Raw genomic sequence first — 21765 nt, forward strand, 5'->3', positions numbered from 1 at the left:
CTCTGGATCTCCAAGCCCCAACTCGAACTCTCAAGCTTCCTTCCTCTTTTCAAGCTTCACAATCCACCAAAATGCACCAAAATGGCCTTAGGACACTCACACAAGGCTAGGGTTTCGAGATAATGCTTTCTGGGAGTAATAGGGACTGTGGAGGCTAGGGTTTCGAGATAATGCTTTCTGGGAGTAATAGGGACTGGTCCATGAGATACCTCAGGCTCTTGTGGTCCGCGTAAATAGTACAACGAACCCCATAGAGGTAATGATGCCAAATCTTGAGGGCAAAAACAACACCCCCAGCTCCAAATCATGTGTCGGATAATTCGCCTCGTGAGGCTTCAACTGCCTCGAGGCGTAAGTGATAACATGCCCTCTTTGTATCAATATCGCGCCCAAACCCGAGATGGACGCATCGCGATATACTACAAAATCCTCCATGCCCTCTGACACGGCTAAGATTGGCGCCTCGCACAATCTCTGTCTCAAAGTCTCAAACGCAGCCTGCTGCTCAGGCCCCCAGCGAAAGACCACGGCTTTCCTCGTCAACCAGGTCAGGGGCACGGCTATCTTGGAGAAGTCCTGAATGAATCTCCAATAGTAGCCTGCCAGTCCCAGGAAGCTCCGAATCTCGGATGGAGACCTCGGAACCTCCCATCTCATTATGGCCTCCACCTTGGTCGGGTCAACCGAAATCCCGTCCTGATTGACAAGGTGTCCCAGAAACTGCACCTCGCACAACCAGAACTCACACTTGGAAAAATTAGCATACAAGCTCTCCCTCCTCAAAGTATCCAGAACCTCCCGCAAGTGCTCCTCATGCTGCTCTTGTGTCTTGGAATAAACCAAGATGTCATCGATGAAAACAATCACGGACCGATCCAACATCGGTCTGCACACGCGGTTCATGAGATCCATGAACGTGGCAGGAGCATTGGTGAGCCCAAAAGGCATCACCACAAACTCATAGTGACCATAACGCGTCCAAAAAGCAATCAATCTTGGAGAACCAAGATGCTCCATGTAGCTGGTCAAAGAGGTCATCAATCCTCGAGAGTGGGTAACGGTTCTTCACCGTTACCTTATTCAGCTCCCGATAATCTATACACATCCGGTGCGACCCATCCTTCTTCTTCACAAATAAAATCAGGGATCCCCAGGGTGAACCGCTCGGTCTAATGAATCCCTTGTCTAACAGCTCCTGCAGCTGTATAGACAACTCCTACATCTCAGGAGGAGCCAAACGATACGGTGCCTTGGCTATCGGAGCCGCACCAGGGACTAGGTCGATCCTTAACTCTACCTGCCTCTCCGGAGGTATCCCAGGTAACTCCTCGGGGAATACATCCGAGAACTCTCACACAACTGGCACATCGCCCACCGTCGCCTTTCCCACCTCCCGGGTATCCATGACATAGGCGACATATCCTGCGCAACCCTGCTGAAGGTACCGCCCAGCTCTTGCTGCTGAACATAAAGCTGGCCCTCGCTGTGGCCTCTCGCCCTGAACCACCAGCTCTCCCCCACTTGGGGTCCTGATCCGCACCAACTGTTGCGCGCAGTCAATCACCGCCCCATTAGGGCTTAGCCAATCCATACCAATAATAACCTTGTTCCCCCGTAAGGGTATGGGAACCAAGTCTACCAGGTAACGCTCCTCGAACAACCTCAAAACACAATCTCGGTAGACCTCTGATGCTCGCACTGACCGGTCGTCCGCAATCTCGACCTCTAGAGGGCAATCCAACATGCCCGAGGACTCAGGAAACTTCTTGCTAAGCACAAGAGAGACAAACGATCGGGTAGCACCCGAATCAAACAACACCTGAACTGGGATACCGTTCACATGGAACGATCCTAAATAGAGCATACATATAACATATCAAAATCACAACGACATAATATAAAAGAACATAGAGAAGAAATCATACCCGTCACCACATCGGGTGCGACGCGTGCCTCCTCGGCTGTCAACTGAAATGCTCGGCTCCACACCACTGGAGCCTCTGCCTTGACCTTTCGGCCATCCGCAACCCGCGCTGTAGCTGAAGTTGGCGCCACCACTGGCGCTGCTGTTGTCGCTGCTGTCAATCTAGGGCAGTTGGCCTTTTATGGCCCCTCTGATTGCAATGAAAGCAAATCAGGTCTGATGTCTGAACCGTGGGGGCGGGGGCAGTACAATCTCTGCCAAAGTGCCCCATCTTGCCGCACATGTAGCAGCCCGGCGATCCTGCCCTACAAGCTCCCTCATGCGGCCTGCCACATTTCCTGCAGCGGCTCTGGCCCGGATGGCCCTTCGACCTAACGTCGGATCCCTTGGGTTTCTTTCCTGAAACCCCCGTAACCTGCTCAGTCTCTGTCTTCCTCTTCCTGAGGTACTCCAAATCGATCTCCCTCTCCCGCGCCCTGGCAATCATGGACTCCAGGGTCGGGCAAGCTGAATAGCTGACATGCTCCTGGATATCAGCCCTCAACATATCATGGTAGCAGGTCTTCCACATCTCCTCGTCCCCCGCATACTGAGGTACCAACAAGGCCCTCTCCTGAACTTGGCGGTGATCTCCGCCATTGTCTCTATCGTCTGTCTCATATCCAAAAACTCCCTGGCCAGCTGCTGAAGCTCCACAGCTGGCGTGAACTCAGCCCTAAATCTGGTCACAAAATCTGACCAAGTCATAGCCTCGATGGTTGGGGCTCCCAGCAAGTCACCAACTAACTCCCACCAATCTCTAGCTCTATCCCTCAAACATCCTGCAGCAAAGCGGACCTTCGACCCCACCGGGCTGAAGCTCGTCAACTGCGCAGACTTGATGTCTCTGATCCATCTCCCAACAGCAATGGGGTCCTTCACCCCGTGAAAGTACGGCGCACCACTTCCTCTGTAGTCCTTAAAGGACAGTGTGCGCGTACCCGACTGGATGGACTTCGAGTCCCTCCGGAATGCCTGGAGGCGATCCTCCATCAACTCGATAATCCCCTCCTTGATCGACCCGAAGATGATAGGGGTCGACTTAAGGATACCTCTAGTGATCTTAGACGCGATGAACTCGCGTAAGCTGTCATCAACTTGCTCGGATCCCGCACCCGTGCCCGATCCTGATCCTGACCCAGATCCCGAACCTCCTGCTCCATGTCGCGTAATCGTCATACTGGAAAATAAACACATAAATGTCAGGATCATACATACTCTCGAGAGGTCTCGCACACTCTCCAAGTTTCTTGGTTCCATCTTGGCCCTCTTTGACTCGAGTACGGATCCTATGCTTTCAGTAGTACGGGCCCATACTACCTTCCACATCTATCCGTACTTTCCTCAAGGATTGCTTCAACTTCACCAAGTCCCTTTACCGATATTAATCTCATCCTAAGATTCCCTAGGGCACCCTCCGACCTACTCTCCGCCATCAGCTGCACTAGGAGTCCCTACCACCTTCCCCTAACTAGCTTGCGAATACTGATACATATTCGCTTGCTAGTTAGTTAAAGCTAGCCAGAACCCCTATAGCACAAAGCAAGCAGCATTCGTGCGTCGAGTAACCAAATCAAGCATAACCAACTCAGGCTACCATGTTGCTGACTAACAGCTCTAACATACCGCTCAATAAGCTCCTACAACAGGCATACAAGGCATCCTCCCTAGATCCTTAGTCCTATTCTAGCATGCAGTTCTCATAAGTACATAACAGGCATACAAGGCATCCTCCTAGATCCTTAGCCCTAATCTAGCATGCAGTTCTCATAAGTACATAACAGGCATACAAGGCATCCTCCTAGATCCTTAGCCCTAATCTAGCATGCAGTTCTCATGATTATATCATATATCATAACATAACAAGTATGGGTATATTGGGGAAAACTTACTTCAGCTCGGTCGGTCGCACGCATCACACACCTTGTCCTTTCTCAAAATTATTTAACTTGGATTTTAGAAAACTATTTTATTGCAGAAAATCTTTCAAGCCCTCGATTTGAGTCCAGACACCCCCGAGGGTGTGTCCGAATCCCTCAAACAAAGGCTCTGATACCAACTTGTAACATCCCAAAAATCAAGGCCAAAATTTTCATTTTTAATTAAGTGATTTATAAAATAAATTATCAAGAAATTGCCAAAATCATGTCAATACATAAAACCGTAGTATCATGTCTCAAAATCGTATCATCTGAAGTAATAGAATATCATAGTACAATCCCAGAAAACTCTAAGCGGAAATCGTGTGTGTGTGTGTGATGCGCTGCTACACCGCCGGCTCCTTCCCCTTAGACGAAGAGGTACCTGAAACCAAAACTAAAACTGTAAGCACAAAGCTTAGTGAGTTCCCCCATCATACCACATACCATACAATCACATAGCATACATACTGCCGGGCAATTCTGGGGTGCCCGACCTACCCATGTCAAGCCGTTCTGGGGTGCTGACCTACCCATGTCAAGCCATTCTGGGGTGCTGACCTACCCATGTCAGGCCGTTCTAGCGTGCCGACTACCCTCCGGTCTATCTCAACCGATCACGGGGACTATTTCACCCCCTACCGCTAGCATATAATATCATATCATAATCATGCTGTCAGACATTTCTGGGGTGTCCGACCTACCCATTGATCCTAACGACCGAATCGAGGGCTGGTCCCCTCCTACTGGTACTATCTCACCTAACATAGCATACTATCATACACACATATCAAGCAATAGCAAACCAGACAATTATCACAAAGACAATCATCTCAACCAAACAACTACTAGTGGGTCGGCCTTGGTGCCTTAGACCCACTTCTACTAGAAGGTAACTCACCTTGAAGTCGTGTATTGTATGAATTGTCCTCGGCGTGCAAATCGACTCTTCTCGACTCCTCAATCCCTACACGACAACCCTTCTAAGTTATCAATTTAAATATGCAACCCTAACCAGGGTCAACTCAATTCAATCAAAGTCAACATTGGTCAAAGTCAACATCCAGTTGACCTGACTCACCGAGTTGGTCTACCAACTTGTCGAGTCCACATTCCTCCATCCCGATACAATCCCCGACTCTACTCGTCGAGTCTGGCAAGAACTCGACGAGTTCTCCTTCAATCAAACCATCAGGACCATCTTCATCCGACTCGCCGAGTTCATCCTTGAACTCGTCGAGTTCATCTCCCTCATAAGAATGTGTCCAGTCTATGACTCGCCGAGTTATATGAACAACTCGTCGAGTTCATCTTCAAAGATTGGGAGATTGCTTTGGACTCGTCGAGTCCCATGATTCCCAGGTCCCTTATGAGCCTAAACAATTGAAGGACCTTCCACACTATCATTTGGTCCATTGACAGAAAGGATTTGGTGGTCATTACACCCCGACTCGCCGAGTCCCAAGAACGACTCGCCGAGTCCATCCTTGATCATTACTATACAGTCGATTTAAATGGGTCTTAACACATCAAAACCATAGATCTGGCCTCCTAATGTCCATTTTACACGTAAAGTTCCAAGCTTGGTGCACATGCAAAGGTCTTTGGCTCAAAAAGCCATAAAAGATGATCTACAAAGTGCATGGGGCTCTCATGGCAATAGAGTTGGCACCTTTATGCCATGAGACCCCTCCAATGACCCAGATCTGAAGTCAAAACTCCATATAACCCTTCACAAATCCGAAAATGGCTTAGAAAGCCCTTAAGATACTCAAAATCCAAGCCCTAAGGATGAATAAACACATGGAAGACCAAGGCAGGGGCATTTTACCTTGAATGAGCTGGAAATGGAACAAAATCTTTGGATCTCCAAGCCCCAACTCGAACTCTCAAGCTTCCTTCCTCTTTTCAAGCTTCACAATCCACCAAAATGCACCAAAATGGCCTTAGGACACTCACACAAGGCTAGGGTTTCGAGATAATGCTTTCTGGGAGTAATAAGGACTGTGGAGGCTGAGATAAGTTGTTTAAATAGGGGACAAACCCTCAAAATTAGGGTTTCACCCAAACAACACCTACTCGCCGAGTCAGTCTCCCAACCCGTCGAGTAGGTCATTTAAACTCCCCACGGATCACGACTCTACTCAACGAGTTGGGCCACCAACCCGTCGAGTCCTAGAGAAAAACATAAGAAGTACTTGAAAGGAAGCATACCAGGGATCGGGTGTTACAAACGATCTTATGGATAAACTGGCTCAGAAGATTCAAAAAGCCAAGGTTCTATCCGTCAAGCTGAATTACATAACCACACGTCTGGATCACTTGGAATCCGAGAAGGCAATGTTTCGAAGCTGTATTTCAGAAACCAATCAGTACTTGCAAATCCTTATCGAAACTCGTGACTCCATGCTTACGGTTTCAATCCAACAACACCTCTCTAAAAAGCTCAAGCATGTCTTCACTTTTCTCAACCAACTCGAGGGTGTTTTGGGAAGTGATGCTCTTCCGAAACAAGGGGGAAGAAAATGATGATAAAGAAGAAACTCACAAAGAAGAACCCCAATCAAAGCAGAAGACTGGGGAACATCCAGAACAAAACTGAAGGTTGACCAGAAGGGTAATGAAGCTTCTGGGTCAATAGGTAAAGAAAACATTGTTGTTGATGATGATGATGAAGAAGAGTTATCTGAAGGTGAGAAGCTTATCAGAAAGCAGCGAGATAAAGAGCTTGATGAAATTTTATGCGTTCGTAAAGAATTAGAAGCTCAAGAAAGGGAAGCCAAAGTTGCGAAGGTCGCTCTAAAAACTCAAGAATCGCTTTTTCCTCCATGGACTATGGAAAGGATTCAGAGTGAAGTTGTCGATGATCTTATTATACACTGGTTTGAGCCTATGGTATCATTCGAATTGGTTAATTCAGCAGACTCCCAGTTTGATTTTCTAATCACTCCGAGAGCATTTCTATTCCGATGCTTTGAGCAAACTAAGAGAGAGCACCATATTCGGATTATGACGTCAATCATAAGCTCTTCTCATTCTATCTCAAGTATGGGAAGCCATAATTGCAAACCTGGAGCTTACAGAAGATGGTTGTTGTAAAGGTTTATACACCTTTTCCTGTTGATGGCTTAATCACCGTCAAATTTAAAGTATACATGGGATCAAGTCGTACTGAAGTTGCATTCACTCTTGCTGGTCTGCCATGTATGAATCCAAACGCCTGGATTTCCTTATTTCTGATTTTGTCAAAGGATGAACATAAGTATGAACCGATTGTTGCTCACTTGAAAATAATGCTTATTTGCTATATTCAAGAAGTCGCAAAGATGGATATAGAAATAGCTTCTGTTTTGTAGAAAAAGCCTTGTGTGAAACCTGAACCAGAATGTGGTGTATCACCGAAGGGAAGGTGAAAAGATTCAGAAGAGCATGTTCTTCTTGCTCGATAAGCATTTATATTCAATAGCTGCTCTGAACAACGTTATAGGACTGGTTGAAGCTTCCAAGACAAACAATGTTATTGATCTAAAATGTTTTACTGATATGATCAAGTGGTATCTTGTGATCAGAAATACTCTTCTGAATCTGATGACACGGCTTTTCAAGGTTGAGAAGAGACAAACATGAAGATACTCCTTCCTTATTTGACACAAAGGGGGAGATTGTTGGGCTTATTGTGTTGTGTCAAATGTGTTTAGTATAGGCTTATTTTACCGAGATGGGCATGTCCATTCTCGTGTTTAGTCCTTATCTGTCTAACCTATATATTGCATGCATGTATCTATTAGGGTTAAGCTTTTGTATCACCCTACCTAGCTTTTATAGAGAAGTTCACGTTGAATTCTTCTAGAGCTTTGATAATCTAAGCTTTCGGCACATCTTTGATCATTGTTCTTGTTATTTGATTCACTCTATTGTTTTAAAATCTATCGATCTTTATTTTATTGTTCCTACACTTGTTCACAACTTGATGGCGATCAACAAGGCAATGTTTTGGTGGTTTTGCTATAAGAATGGTTGTACTGGAGATTGGTATCCCATCAAACCTCACCATTTTTGTAGGTGCTTTTCTAGTATTAGGTACCAGCGTGGCTGAACTTGAATTGTTTTGTATGTATTGGCTTGTGCATTCACATTTGAGACTCGTTCGTTTGTGCATGCCATTACAAATGATATAGTAAGTTATCTAGCTCCATACTATGTAATTAGTAGTAAGATAAATACATGATGATAGTATTTAAAGTGTTTACAAGCGTATGTTTTCGAAATTGTTCACAACATATGCCTTTGTGTAAGCTTGTAATGTAAAATTCTTGTATATTGGGTAAAAATGTTTCGGTAGTATGTAATCAGTAACTAAGCACTAATGATAGCGAAATGGTTTGATTAAATCGAAAATTGTTTGCCAATTCAGTTATCAAAATATGACATCTTTGCATATGAAAATAAAATGTGTGGTAAAAAGATTTTCTACTATGTATAGAAGGTTGGTATTTGTTGCATTAATACTTGAACTTCCTAAAGGTAAATGCGTGCCACGATTGTCATGATAAAGTTTTGGTAAATATTTTTGGTTTACTAAATGAAGATAATATGTAGATATGTATGATATTGATTTACTTGAGAAAAGAGAGGTAGCTAGACCTTGTATTCAAAGTATGTCGATGTGTGTGACGTCGGTTTAAATTTGAGCCTTTCTGTCATGATGATGCTCGGGAACGCTTCGTAGAGTAGCGGATATGTACCGAGCACAAGCCAAGGTAGCTGAAAAGCGTGGTCTCACCGAGCAATCTTTGAGACTGAAATTTGATGTGGTTGTTGTGTCGAGCTCCGATGTATGTATATAAATGCAACGTGCTTGGTCTGTGGTTCCTGCTGTCCAGTTACGGTGGAAAGTTGTCCATAGAAACATTATTAGAGGAAATTCGCATGCGTCCCGGTGATGGGGATGAGATCCACAACCAACGTCGGGTAGAGGATTATATTTCTATGCCCATTGGGGGAAACTTTAGGTGACTGGTTAGCAGTGCACACTCCGTGAGTTCCCTGCAAATGCTCTACTGATCCAACTTTACTCTGCGAGCTTGTCGTTGGCACGTTCTGAGTGTTGTGGCGATGGAGCGGTTATCTTGAGAAGACGACACACTCATGTTTGATTGTTAGTATGTTTTCTTGAAATCATACACCGATTAAGATTGCGATCGCTTTGAATCGTTTTGCGGAGTAGTAGCAGTAGCATACTGCTCTTTTCCCCTCCTTTTTTGGAAAAAAAAATAGAGTGGGTTAGATCGCAACGTATATTCTGAATACGTATTTTGTCGAACGAAGCTTACGGCATTCGAGCATCGAGTGGCTGACTCTTAACTTGACATACGTGCATTTTTGTTGTTGAGCTAACTATTAAAAATATTATTTGATGGGAGCCCAAAAAACTATTAGAGCCCAAGAACCATTGAGCTTAAAAAAGAATTGTTCAGCCCACTTGGAGAAACCCAAGATAAAATATAAGGAGCCCAAAATAAGTTGTTTGATCCCATTTAAAAAACTTTGCCCAATTCTTCTCTCTTTTTTTTTTCTTCTGGAAAATCTAGTCGTCCGAACCACATTTTTTAGAATTAGATTTTGCTAGATAGGCTTGCAAGTTGCAACACATGAGCATTAAATAGCTGAATGGCTAAATTTCTTGCAAAATAGTCCATTTTAATTTTGTTGATGTGGCCCATCAACATGAGAAACGCTAATTTGAGAGAAAACTCAAATTAAAACGCCCATTTGTAAAAGCCCAATTGGTAAATGCTAATTTTTCTTCTTATTTTTGAACGTATTGGTCCAGTTGGACACAAACAAAGGGAAGGATACCACTTGTGGGCCCACTTATCCTTTCATCGACTTTTGCGGTGAAAGTCTTGCAGCCGCCTCTCTTACGATCGATAATGGAGATGCCCAAAGATAGAACGACACAGGCAACCAGCGATGGGGGTTTCTTCACTGGAGGACGACGTCTGAAGAGACCAACAACGGAGTTCGTCGGCGCCGCTGCTTTCCTGCGCTGTCAGGTAGCTCGTAACGATCGGAGATGGGTTGTTCCTTGTCGGAACTCGCTGTTTGCAAGAGCTGGTCGGAGCAGCGATTTTCTGGTGACGGGCGGCGATAGTTTTTTTTTCGTTCCCTGCTGGAGATCGTCACAGGAAGAGGAGGACCGGAGCTTAGTTCGTCTGCGATGCCGGAGCTCGACGAGATTGGTTTGTAGGTCTTTGATGGGTTTGCGTCTCAGAATGGCGTCGGTGGGGATCTCTACTAAACTAAAGATATTCTTTAATAGCTATTTTGCTTCAATTTATTGGCTACAAATGCAAACAAAAATTGAAGATTTAGTTAGCATTAGAAATTAGAAATCTACTTTTCTATCCTCAATGGATTAGTATTGATCCAATTTTAAAATTTTGTTTCGCAATTTTATAATCCAAGTTTTCATTTTTTAATTGACCTTTGGATAAAAATAGATGACCGTTGGGGTCGTCGGCGTCAGACGCAGATAAGATTGAACCGTCGTCGGAGGCCCTTCGTCGGCGTTGGAAGCGACTGAAGGTTCTTCGGGTGAGGTCGCGGTTGAGATTGAGCTTGAGATTCTTGAGGAAGAAGAAGATGCCCCACCCGAAAAGGGAAAATACCGTAAATAGTCAAAAAAAAATGGGGGGAGATGGTATTTTAAAAAAATAGACATAAAAATGGACTTTTCCGGATATAGACATGCATCATAAAAATGGATTTTTCCGGATATAGACATGCATCATAAAAATGGATTTTTCCGGATATAGACATGCATTCCGCGGAGGTAGCTCCGCGGAATCTACTGTGGCTCCGCGGAATGGTAAAATCGTAAATAAATCAATGTATTAAAAAAAAAAAAAAAACACTAAAGATCCATTCCTCGGAGCTACTTCCGCGGAATGAGTTCATTCCTCGGAGGTAGCTCCGCGGAATGGATCTTTAGTGTTTTTTTTTTTTTTTTTTTTTTCACTTCGATTCTTCAGGGTTTATATTAATTTCCCAAACTAATTATTTTTAAGAAAAGATTATCATACTATTATAATCTTTACTTGAAAATAATTAGTTGGGAAATTAATATAAACCCCGAAGAATCGATGTGAAAAAAAAAAAAAACCCTCAAGATCCATTCTGCGGAGATGAGGTCATTCCGCGGAGGTCCGCGGAGGGTCCTCCGCGGAATGTATGTCTATAGCTGGAAAAATCAAATTTTATGACTAAATTTAGAAATTCACCCCCATTTTTTGTCTATTTGTGGTATTTTCCCACCCGAAAATGTTGTTGATCTCTTGCAGTTGTCTTTTCTGTAACTTTTCTCGTTTCCGAATGGTTGGTTGGTTGAGAGGCAGCATGAACAGATGTATTTCTTGTAATTTTATGCAACATTTGAGTTGTAAATTGTAATTTTCGAAATTTGTACTAGGCAATACCATTTCTTCTATCCCGTTTTTTTTACATAAAAGTAAAATGTGAATATTGTAAAATTCTGAATTCATTCTTTCAAAAATATCTTATGTATCTTGGTGAAAGAACAAACCATTTTGGGGCTTTTGAAATGTATCAACATAAAAGCTGTGTTTACAAGCAACAACTTTAGAAAATGAGACTAGCTTCTCTCTCTTTGGTGTGTGTTTGGTTCAGATTGGCAGAAATCGAAATGAAATCCTTTTTGTTTTCTGTTTGGTTTGATAAATGTAAAAAGATTATAGTATAAAAAAAAGTTCATGTTCCAAAAAAAGTCAAGTTTGAATAAAGGGGAGGAATGGTCATAGAAACAACCCAAAAGTATGATAATTTGCAAAGCTAAATTACGATGGGAACTTCTGAAATCAACTAAAGCTACCCATCAACCTACCAGTAAAGAACAAAGCTAAAACTCAAACTTAAAAAACTCAAATTGTTCTACGAAAAACTACTTGAAACTCGCACAGTAAAATAGGAAGAAGGGCTAATCTGGACTGCTTTTTTATCATCATCCTCATGATCAAGTGGCCTAAAAATGAAAAACATCACCACACATACCACAAGAATACTGATTTCCTGTACCCCATAATTCATCCATGCGGGAAATAATCCACGAACAAGAAACCTCGTAAAGAGCACGTATAAAAAAACCACAAGCCCAAATAGGCACAACCTGACCAGATTCATAGCAGCATTCGCATCAGCCTCACGATTCTTCTTCAACGAGATAACTGACAACACCATAGGGACGAAAATAACAAAGCAACAGATGATATCTAAGCTTGTAGAACTATAGGTCCAATGTTCCCGGTATATATTATAAGGTCCGTCGAATTTCCATATCAATATAGAATCTACATTAGCCCAGACCTGAACTATGATCACAAACATCAAAATCACTATTTCACATTCTTCCAAATACGGCTTCCACAAACACCATCCAGTACCGATCAACGTGATCACGGTAAACAAAAGCACAGTCCTGATAAGCTGAAATATGTAAAACAAGCCATCGAATCCATGAGGAGTACCTGTAACCTTCACAAAATATAGATCGGCTGCCGCACATATAAGCTGAACATAATTCATAAGAAGTAACCCACCCATGAGTAAATGGATCCCGTGAAAACATCGTTTGTTCTTTATCCAAAACCCTAGAAAACGCAAATAAATGAAGGAGGAAAAGAAGTAAAGAAACGGGAGGTGCGTTAGCCCTGCTGATAAATAGTTTCTGGTAGTACCATCATCCATGTTGTAGAGCTCTGCACGGCCGTCCGTAGTCACAAAGGATTCGCCTTCGCCGTTGCAATTGACAAAGAAAAGTGAGTTCATACCCGGATGTGTGACAGGGTATGATTTGTTGAACGCATGGGAAAGATCTTGGAAAGTAAAGACGGCTGAGTTTAATTTGAAATCCAAAGGGCAAATAGTAGTGTTTTGCTGGTCTTGCACCTCACGCCGTTGAAGGACGAAACCACTATGCGTAGGATCGAAGGAGGTGGAGGAGTTGACCGTCAGGGAAGATATATCGAAGGATACGTAACCGGCATGTGAGAATTCGAAATCCGAGAAAAAGATCATATGTCGATTATCAGAATAGAGATTCAGAGATATGATATCCGCAGTGGATGGTGCAGTGAAGAGGAAGAGGAGGACAACGGAAGTGAGAATTTTTTCTAAAATCATCATTTTGGTTTACCGGTGCGGGCTAACGGCGAAGGAAGGCGGTAGTCCAGAAAAGGTGAAACCGTGAGAGTAGGAGGATTATCCGGTGGTCGCTGATAACCCTTTTAACACAAACAAATAAAGGATAAGAAAAACAGGGATAAAGATGAAAGTTTAAAATTTGAAAAATAAATAGGGATAATGATTTAAAAGGGTAACATATTTTTTCATTTGTATATATTTAGTCACTAACTTTTTTTTTTGTCTATATTTGCCCATTGAACTTTTTTTTTTGTCTATATCTTACCCTTATGGCCGGTTGGTGTGGGTTAATCCGGTTTCCGGCGGCCTTTGAAACTCCGGGAAGATTCCAGTCATCTTCTCCGGCAAAAAATTTCAACAAGAACAATATTTTCCTAGAACTTGAATCCAAACACACATCCACACATAAACTCGATTGTGTAACCAAGAACCTCTATATCTGCTATGGTTCGCCGGAAACTTGAAGCAACTCCTCCAGATCTGTGATGAACAACAACAGTCATAGGAGATGGGTGGTGCTCCAGGGGTCGAGTGGCACTCATGGCATGAACCCATAAATTATTTGAGTTCTTTATCTTGAGGTTTATTTTCAGATCTGAAGAAGAACATAAACACACACATTAACACACACTGATGAAGAAGTCGGATTTTCCAGATCTGATGAAGATTTTCAAGTACCCATTTCATATGGGTCTTCGATTTGCAGAAATGGGTGTTCGATTTGCAAAAATCGGAAGAACAAACTCAATGTATGTCTGATTTTCTAGAACTCAATTTTCAAGAACCCATTTCATATGGGTGTTCGATTTCAAGAACCCATCTGTATGTGAGTATGACTGATTTCTTGTTCATGTTTGCATATGAGGTGTGTTTAGAGAACAAACTCAGAAAAAGATGAAGAAAACGAACACAAACCCAAAAACTTAAACTCAAAAACTCACACTCACAAATTGTTTGTGTTTGTTTTATGGACCCGATTTTTGTGTTCATCACAATTTCTGAGTTCATCATGATTTTTGATGAAGATAACATGATTTGTGTCGGATGTGATGTTCTAATGGATTTCAAAAACCCAGATTTGATGTGTGTGTGTTTTCTTAATCTGAAAATCAAAATATGAGTCTGATGTGTGTTCCAAATCTGAAAAAACGTTGCCCGGAGAAGATGACCGGAACCTCGCCGGAGAAGACGACCGGAACTTTGCCGGAGCTGTGAGATACGTCGGAGACCGACAAAACTACGATTGCAGATCATAATGATGTTTTTTAAACGGTTCAACAAATTCAGTGGGAAAATATGGACAAAAAAAACTTCAGTGACTAAATATGTACAAATCAAAAAATATGTTACCCTTATAAGTCATTATCCCAAATAAATAACTGGTGTGATGATAAAAGATTCTATACTCTCCATTGCCGTGTTGTATAGTAGGAGTGAATCCCGTAATACTTTCAAATATTGGATTTAAAGCAAGATTTATAACTATTTTCCTCTCATATATTTATGGAAATCTCACAATAATTGTTACAGTACTAGGTGTGAGAGCCATGTATTACATGAGTTTATTTTAAAAAAAGCAAATATAAAATTTTAACAATTTGAGAAGTTTGAATTTATAAAAGAAGTGAGAAAATTTTTGAACTATCTTTACAAACATTTTAGACATTTTTTGAAATTTAAAAGGTATAACTCTTTTAACATCATGTACATTCATATTAAGCTTAATCTAAATAAACGCGCACTACGGTATTACCTTGTACATGTGGAAACTTGAAAGCCCTAATCTAATCTCCTCTACACACCCAAGATACACCGTTACCAACACTCGCATCCACCACCCCTATCTCGCCGCCTCTACCTATCGTATCTGATCGTCGTCTCCACCATCTGCCTTCATACCAATTTTTCGGTAACGATTCCACATGATGATCCATCTCTCTCTCTCTCTCTCTCTCTAATCCTACCACCACTTATCGTAACCGACACCACCATCACCGCTGCCCCTACTTCCTCCACCAACCAGTGCCCAAGGGTTGATGGCATCTCTGCTACAGTCCTCATGGAAAAAGGTAATGCATTTCTTCTAAACCTGATTGTTTTGCCAAAAGTAAACTTTTATGAGTGTAAATGATTTTTTATTGTTTCTTTGAAACTATTTTTCAGTCAAATCTGTATGTGGTTTTTCTAATTTAGGGTTTTGATTTGAAAGAGATGTCAAAGAAAACGCCTTAACAACTAGGTTTTATTTTTTTGGTGATTCTATGTTTCTTTCATCAGTTTTTTTACAGATTCAGTGGAAGAAATACAGAAAGTGATAGACATATTGTTCTAACCTTCAAAGGTTGTAAGAATTCTTTAACATTTTAAAAAAAATGCATATAATGATTGTACACATTCTATCTGAAACTATTTCCCTTCAGGTATCTTCAGGGCGATTTCAGGAATTGCAAACCTCATTCTCTTCGCTTACAATGTTACCGCCATCGACCAGACTACCACCAACACATCTCACTTACACACGACTCTATAATATGAGGTATTTACGAAATGTGGAACCGCCATCATACTCACTATCTAAACACCCTCACATACACTAACATCTAATCACACACACATCTAATCATCGCTTCATCTCTCTCCCTCTAGGGCTTAATCCCCACAAGAACCAACATCATCAGATGAAGTCGGCGTCAGAGTTTTATAGGGTTCCGATGAGGTCTGATTAGGATTCCAGCAAAGAAGATTACTCTAGTATGGTATGTGTTTTTAATGCACATTCTGTCATTTTTTATCTTAATAGTCTTCAAATAAAGACATGTTTTGTGGGGTGAAAGAAGGAAAGAATAAAATGAAGATAAAAGTAAAAGGATCGTTCATGGATCAGTAGCTGTCGTTTATCCCCAAATTTCAAAACATTGATTCAAATTTTAAATTTTGAATCCCAAATCTTTCAAACATAAATCAATTTAAAAAGTATCCCTTATTCACCCTCATTTTAGAGTTTGAGACGTCCCCATTCTCTCTCAAAAACCCTAATCCAAAATCACAGCAGTTGGTGTGCAGCAAGATGGCACCACCATTCACCGATGAAGTTGCGCCTCGGCCCTCCTCAGCCTACGTCTTCAACATCGAATCCCCACTTTGTTACCAAATTTCATGTTACTCTTCTATACATTACGTTATATCTGTTCTTTGGATTTTTTGGTCTTCTCAACAAACATTTGTTGGCTCTCTCAGGTAACCTCCTTAGATCAGTAAGTTTGCTCGAAATCTAAACGGTATAATCATTGTTAATTTAATGCACCTAATATGAAACCTTTTCATTTGAATTTGAGCTCGATATTTGAATTTGAGACTGGGATATAAATTTAGTTTTTGTTTTGTCTTTTGACACAGGTTCTCTTGTTTCTATCATCTCTTTCCGCTTGCCTTGATTTTAAGACTATCTACGTGAAGTTCAGGTATCGAACTCGGTTCTGTTAAGAAAGTTTATCAGGATTTCTAACATCTTTTTGGCACATGTACTCCCTTTTCTCTATATTTTAGGAGAAACCATATCCCAGATCCGTGAACAGAACTCGTATATGTGAAGAAGAATACTCAAATTTTTGGTCATGATGAGGCAAGACATCAATCAAAACATGGAATATGTTGAATCTCTCTCTCTCTCTCTCTCTCTCTACATTCATACATATCCATAAATATAATTGGTAATTGGTAATAGATTGTAAAGAAACAAGTATGCCATGATTCATATGATGATATCAAACCTTAATGGTCAAGTTTGTAATTTATTAACACAATCATTAAAAAATGTACATCTATTTTCACTGTTTTCTGATAAATTTATTTTCCAGCAGACTCTTCATGTGGCTGTTTATAAGAAATCTTCTCCATTGCTTCACCGAGATTTGTCTTTTAATCTCTCTAAATCTTTATGTGTTTAGCTATATGTTTGGGCGTTTTTGTCTATGAATTTGTCAATCTGGATATGTTTACAAACCCTACAAATGGTTTTGTTCTTGATTTTTTTTCATTTGTTGCAGATTTTTATGTTGGACAGATATCTATCTGAATGCAAGTCGAGTTATTAGAATGGTTCCTCAATGTTTGGTAAAGTATGTCTATTGAGAATTTCATTTTAATGTCCAGATTTTCTATAAATAGTTGGAAATCCATAATACTATTTAACTTTTTTTTTTGCAGAGCTTATGTTGTTAAGCACCCAAACCCTTTGTCAATGTGAATAGGTAAGTCATTTTAATTATGCTGTTTATTCTTGTTCATTTATGTTTTGAAGAGTTAGCTAATCTTTAAAATCAAAATAAAGGCAACAAGATGAGTGGCGTTTGATAGTTTTTTGATAAAATCTATTCTTAATAAAAGAGTACTTTGCATGCCTCGTGTCCCTCTTTTGCACCTCCTACTTGCCACGTGTCCTTCACAGAAAAACTCTAGGACTGATTTTCCCGCCCATGCGATTCTTCAATTGTCAATAACTCATCTCCTAAGATTAAGGAAATTAGTTTTCAATTAGTTTTACACTACATTCAAATTACGTATTATACATGTAAAGAAAGATTTCAAACTTTAATGGAGATATGCAATCCCTTAAAATCAGCTAATCATAATCCGCCAACTTACAAATATTGATTTCGTGATTGATATCTTCTTCGCTTCTTCATTCAAGTCTTGGAACCTGTATTCAAGAATTCTTCTTTGTCTCTACAGACTACCGAAGGTAGATCTCCATCTGTTTAGTCTACAAAAAAAAAAATATCGTAGTTATTTGTGTTTTTGTGATCTATAAAAACTTATTTACTCTATTTCCTTTTCTTCTCCTTCTGTTACGATTCTTCTTCTCAATCTCTTACTTACTTATTTTGAGGAATTGAGTTTCATATATCATCCTACTTTCATTCTGTAGGAGATACCATACGACATATATCACCCTCCTCTTTCTTTATAACTTTCAGTTTTTTAATAAAATAACATCATCAATAGTGTATTTTTCAGCATAAAAGAATTAATTATACCAAAAATGCCCTTTTATAATCTTTACACTCTAATTCCTGCCAACAAGCTTTAGTTCTCGAAAAAAACTCAATCAAAATACACACCTGATCATTAATTGCTTTATGTTTATGTGATTTGCAATATGTTAGTTACTTTATTTCTTTTTTCTTCTCCCTTTGTTATGATATTTCTTCTCCTTCTGTTACTTTTTTTTCGAGGAATGGACCATGGAAAACCGGAATAGTAATCCAAGGTTCCATTCCATGTTAAGTTTGTTTCATTATAACCACTTTTGTTATTAACATTGTAATTTATCATTCTAAATGTTATATGCAGAAAAAAAATTATAAGTAAAAAAAAACTTTAAATGTAAGCAAAAAATAGCATTGTACTTTGATAAAAAAAAATTCTGCAAGGTTATCTTTCTTTTTCTTCAAATCTAATTATAAGAATGATTTTATAAAAAATACAAATGAGACCATGAATTTCACTGTTTTGCCCCTACTAAAAAAAACTACTTTAAAATAACACATATTTATGCCATATCATTTTTTTCTGCATTTTATATAGAAAAATTAAATTAAACAATGAAACTTTAGAAAATATGCATCATATAGCATTGCACTTTCTAAAAAAAATAAACAATTTTCCATAAGATAGTATGATTTTTACTGTTTGACTGATTTGCCCTTAAAATTCTACATCTTTTACAGAAAAAAAAACAAAAATAAAATAAAATAAAGAAAAACTTCAAAAGTATGCCCCTGAAATTCATACTTTTCTGATCATCAAGCCAAAAAATACTCTACCTTGTATAATATATGTTTCTATTTTTTAACAGAAAGTTTTAGTTTTTCATTTGTTAACTCAAAGCAACATTTAGGGCAATCTACTTTTGTTATTGCCTTATTAGCATATTATAGTGTCTTACTTTTATATTGTAACAATTTTGTAAAAGCCATTTTACATAATGTTTAACTTTTTTCATTTTTTTACTCAAAGGGCAAATGGCCAATTTACTTTTTGCTATGTCTATTTACCAAATGAATGAAAGTATGAATCTAAAATCGTCTACTATACTAATATAGATATTTTGCTGATAGTTCTGGACATAACAGAAAAGGGACATGTTTTTTTTTTCTATTGAGAAATAAAAGATTAATAGAAAAGGGCATGATTGTCCTTTTTGCCCTTAAAGGGCAAAACGGGCAATGTAAAATAGTTATCGTCTTATTAGCATATTATAACATAATACTTTTGTGTTGTAACATTTTCATAACAAAACGTTTATATTATTCGTTTATTTTACTCTAATAGTAAATGACTTGGTGCAATTGAAAGAATAAAGGACAAAAAGGGCAATTTGGTTTTTTCATGGTTGTTACCAACACTACAACATAGAGACAAAGATGTGAAATTTTAATTATTACTTAAAATATATATATATATATATATATATATATATATATATATATATATATATATATATGTATATAAACAATTTTAACGGAAGATTTTTTTTGTACTCACCACTCTATTCCTGCCATGGTTTTGATATTGAATTGCAGTTTTGACATCCTGTAACATTTGCACAAAACATACATTATTTCATTTTTTGAATTCCACTTCACTTTAAAATAAGAAAATAATTAACAGTCCACCTACATGCACTCTACCCTTCATGCAAGAGTTTAAAAATAGAAAAAAAATTATATAAAACACAAACATTATTCATTAAACATTGCATTAACCAATAAGAACATAATAATGGTAGTCACTCGCTTGCTTAAAAGGCTAAGATGGTTAGTCTATGTTTTTTCATACATTTACCATTTTTATGTAAAATATACATTAAAAAAATATATGTTACTCTTTTGAAAACAAAAGGATATGCGAGTAAATTGGATTTCATAGATTTTAGGACAGAATGTTGAAATCCACATGTCAAAGGATTTGTGAATTTCAATTAGATTCAATCTGGTACTCATTTGCAACCAATGCCATAATGGAATGGAATTGGATTCCAATTCCGGCCAAACCTCAAGTCTATTACAACTAAACGATTAGAGAGTCAGAAAAAAAAAATACAATTTAATACACATTAGCAACATCAGTTTTTTTGAAACAACTTGATCTTAAATTGATAGTCATGCTATCCACGACACGTTTGACCACAACTGGTTTATAAGCTCCTACAGATCCTTACAAATAACAAATGCATCCAGATTAATGCCATTAACCAAAATTATCATTATTTAGAAAAGTCAACAGCAAATCAAACAAATTTACAAAAAATATGCCAAGATTTGAAACGCAAATCCTAAAAAAAATCCAAGAATAAGAATTGATTATAATCCGTTTATATTTCAGTAAAAATATGTGTACCTACATCCGAAATTCCTCTTCGTCTCTTTGTTAGCAGTTGTGTCATTGTGTTATCCTGCTAAACAGGTAACTTCCGAATAGGTCACCATTTATTGGAAACCATCGTTGTCTTCTAAATACTCTTCTCCATCATCTTCATTTTGTTAATCTTTTTATCTTGCTCAGATATCACCGACATTTCTAGGAGATTGTACCGACGAAAACATTACCCCCAAATCTGAAGGTTTACATCCTGAAAGAAGTACTCCACAATTAGCTATGTAACACCTTCTATTTTAAAGTATTTACATTTCTAACCCCCCTAATTTTCTTCCATTACGTGATTTTGTTAATAATGGAGTAAATTACACGAATGGTCCCTATGGTTTAAGGTAATTTGCACGTTTGGTCCCTAATTTATTTTTTAACTTGGAAGATCCCTATTGTTTGTTTTTGTTATGCGGTATATCAAACTATCTATATTCTTAAATTTATTCTCTTTGTAAGAATTCATATTATTTTTATTATTACTAACTATTTTTTTTCTTATTATATAACAGATGTCTACAATCGACATCGTCATTTAATATCTACGTATTATCAAATTTTTTTATTATCATTGCTAAATAATTAAGTGATAATTTAATTAAAATCATTTTAAATTTCTTGTCCGTGGTATCCACAGGTTATAACCTAGTATTTCATTAATTGTCTGGTTTCCAATATATAAAAACTTAATAGATTTTCTGTAATTTCTTTTCATAAAGGAACAAGAAGAAGAATATGGTGAAGAAAATTAAGGCAAACAGATACCATTGGTTGACTTCTTGAGAATCAAAACAACATAAAATCGATGCATGATCGAGAGCATAAATAGAAATGGACAGTTATGGTATATTGGTGTTGTAGTCTTCAGTTGCCTTAATTATTTTAATGTTTTTCTTGTAAATGCATTATAATTTTTGTTATCATAAGATATATTGGTGTCTAGGTGCTCCAAATGTTGTTTAATCAAAAATGGAAACATACTTTTGACTAATTATATTTTTAAAAAATATTAAAAATTGTTTAAACTGAAAGGTTAAAACCAAAGTTAGAAAGTTAAACATCTATTTAAATCGCATCAACTATGAAAATCACCACACCCAACCCTCATGGATTTATAATTTTCACCGTATAGTTTTTTGTTTCCGAAAATCTCAAACATGTATATAACCCGCTTTATGGTTCATGTTAGGACGTACCAGACTACAATAATACCCCAAAATGATAACGTATATTACT

At 38.8% G+C, this 21765-nt stretch overlaps 2 long non-coding RNA genes and 1 pseudogene across 3 annotated transcripts; 1 reads left to right on the forward strand and 2 right to left on the reverse strand.

Moving 5' to 3' along the window:
• Positions 1-11832: 11832 nt before the first annotated feature.
• Positions 11833-13083, reverse strand: LOC145104899 (protein CANDIDATE G-PROTEIN COUPLED RECEPTOR 7 pseudogene; annotated as a pseudogene).
• Positions 13084-16526: 3443 nt separating this feature from the next.
• LOC145107122 (uncharacterized) lies at positions 16527-21359 on the forward strand. Its single transcript, XR_013707734.1, has 3 exons — positions 16527-17219; positions 17308-17351; positions 21249-21359. It is a non-coding gene; the product is annotated as an uncharacterized LOC145107122 (long non-coding RNA).
• LOC145107121 (uncharacterized) lies at positions 17335-20735 on the reverse strand. 2 transcript variants are annotated; one of them, XR_013707733.1, is made up of 4 exons: positions 20507-20735; positions 19648-19695; positions 17746-17863; positions 17335-17608 (listed from the first exon to the last, which is right to left on the reverse strand). It is a non-coding gene; the product is annotated as an uncharacterized LOC145107121 (long non-coding RNA). The 2 variants fall into 2 exon arrangements; XR_013707732.1 differs by having other exon boundaries at positions 20503-20735.
• Positions 21360-21765: the final 406 nt, after the last annotated feature.

The sequence above is a fragment of the Lactuca virosa genome, chromosome 4 (assembly GCF_052849685.1).
Source record: "Lactuca virosa cultivar CGN04683 chromosome 4, Lactuca_virosa_CGN04683_v6, whole genome shotgun sequence".
In the NCBI taxonomy this organism is placed as follows: Eukaryota; Viridiplantae; Streptophyta; class Magnoliopsida; order Asterales; family Asteraceae; genus Lactuca; species Lactuca virosa.